At 40.3% G+C, this 2,318-nt stretch overlaps 1 protein-coding gene across 1 annotated transcript in view; it reads right to left on the reverse strand.

The window, feature by feature from the left end:
• LOC106568843 (enhancer of polycomb homolog 1) overlaps positions 1 to 1,453 on the reverse strand; it is a 44,077-nt gene extending 42,624 nt beyond the window's left edge. Inside the window, exon 1 of the mRNA XM_014139562.2 lies at positions 1,140 to 1,453. The gene's annotated coding sequence lies outside the window, so the exon portion shown is untranslated. The remainder of the gene's footprint in view (positions 1 to 1,139) is intronic.
• Positions 1,454 to 2,318: the final 865 nt, after the last annotated feature.

The following is a 2,318-nucleotide window of genomic DNA, read 5'->3' on the forward strand; positions in this document are numbered from 1 at the left end:
ATAATCTACCTTTATGCTTTCGCCGTAAAGCCTTTTTGAAATCGGACAACGTGGTTACATTAAGGAGACGTATCTTTAAAATGGTGTAAAATAGTCGTATGTTTGAGAACTTTGAATTCTGACATTTTGTGGTTTTGAATTTGGCGCTCTGATTTTTCACTGGCTGTTGAATAGTGTGCGTCCCGCCTGCCCAAGAGGTTAACAGGACAGGAAAATGCTCACACTTATCAAGAGAACATCCCTGGTCATCCCTACTGCCTCTGATCAGGTGGACTCACTAAACACACATGCTTCGTTTATAAATTGTTGGAGTGTGCGCCTGGTGATCCATAAATAAAAAGATGGTGCCATCTGGTTTGCTTAATATAAAGAATTTACTTTTGATACTTAAGTATATTTAAAACAATACTTTGACTTTTACTCAAGTCATATTTTACTGGGTGACTTACTTGAGTCATTTTCTATGAAGGTATCTTTACTTTCACTCAAGGACAATTGGGTACTTTTTCCACCACTGAGGACAAGCCTAGTGTTTTGTCTGACAACGAGGCCAGGGCTAGTAACGTTAAGTCTGATCAAGCCACTCCACTGATTTATTCTGTTAATTACCAACAAGCCAAACAACTTGGCATTAGTCAACACTTCGAATGTGCAGTTCCTTTGTAGACCACTGGTAGTTGGTTGGCAGTGTTAGCTATCAAATATTGCCTTCCTTGCCTTGCTAGAACACGAGTTACTGGTTATAAACTTATGCCAATTTACAAAATAATTGTACAGTTTACACCAGATTTAGGTATGACACGTTGAGGTCATGAATTTGGTCCGTAATTTAACGTTAGCTGGCTTTCTTCCTGACTCTTTGGACTACAAATAATACATATAGCATTTCGCAAGTCAGAACATTTGAAAGCAAACGACAATTTATAACACACAAACCAAACTAAATGGAGCTGGCTCGCGATTGTAACGTTAACGTAGCTAGTTACTAGTAGCCTAGCATGCTGATTGACTTGACATCGGTGGTTGGCCAACTTAACAGCCATTCAATTTAATTGTGAGAGCTAGCTATCCTACAAACAAGACGATCTTCACACGACAGTTGTTTCGATCAGCTATACAAAGACATCTGAAAAACTTACCGTAAAATTGACTCCAGGATGGGTGATAACATTTCTGATGATCATGAGTGATTCCCCAAAAGCCAAGGACAGACGCAAGTGTAACGTTATCGTTTTGCAAACGCCATGCAGTAAAATACTTCTGATAAGACGTCATTCAGCTTTTTGTTAAGAAAGCATCGGATTTCTCTTGATCGTATCGTAAAGCCTCTCTCTCCATCGAACTAATACGTTTAGATCAGAGAATTATACTTGTAATTTCCAAGATTAGCTAGCAAAACTAGGAGAGAAGTGTTCTTGTTGGGGGTTAACAACTTTGCAATAGAAGACGCATCCTGATAGGTCGGGTGCTGGCACCAATCATCTGTAGAGAACACTGGGTTGATGAGCTCACGCTCAAAAACGAGAAAGTTCCATCTGTTGTACACGGTATTCTAAGCCCTCTGTATTACCTTGGGAATGGACCACCTAACATACAAGTATGAAACAGACGCAGAAACGCAGTCTTTCAATTGCAGTACGGAAATGAGTATATTATTTGAATGCTGCCTGCTGGTGCCTGACTGCAGGTTGGGAGAGATGTCAATCTGTACACTACTTACATCTTTACTTACTTAAATCAGTGAAACAAATTATACAATTGTATTCTGTGATGGAACTATTCACAAAATGAACCAGAAAGACCCACTAAACGTCAGACCTCTTTTGCAAGGGAGACGGTTTAATAACACAACAGAAAACTAATTTCAACGATTGGGCATTCTCCCAACCTATATTGGAGCCGAGCTTCCAACTCCTGATACTAATGTTCAAACCCACTGTAAACACCAACTGTGTCCTGTGGAATGGCCTTGTTCCCCTCCTCCTAGCTACAGTGGCAGTGCTGATGCCATATGACTCAAGTATCTACAAATGCTCATCACTCATTAGGCAGTGCAGCATCTGAAAACAGTGGCAGCTGTATTTCTGTTGTTCAGATCAGGAGACACTGTCCTGAGATTTATCCGGAGTTGGAAAATGCATGAATTGGCAAAAATAAGCGGTGAAATGCATCTGTTAAACTGCAGAAAACATGTGGGTAGCATAAGATGAGCAGTGAGTTGAAAGCCTAGGCCAAAGTGAGCCAAACATTCCTTGGCATCTTTCTAACAAAAAGAAGGGCAAGGACAATAATGAACACACATGCAGCATGTAACAATG

The sequence above is a fragment of the Salmo salar genome, chromosome ssa14, assembly GCF_905237065.1.
Source record: "Salmo salar chromosome ssa14, Ssal_v3.1, whole genome shotgun sequence".
NCBI classification, from domain to species: Eukaryota; Metazoa; Chordata; class Actinopteri; order Salmoniformes; family Salmonidae; genus Salmo; species Salmo salar.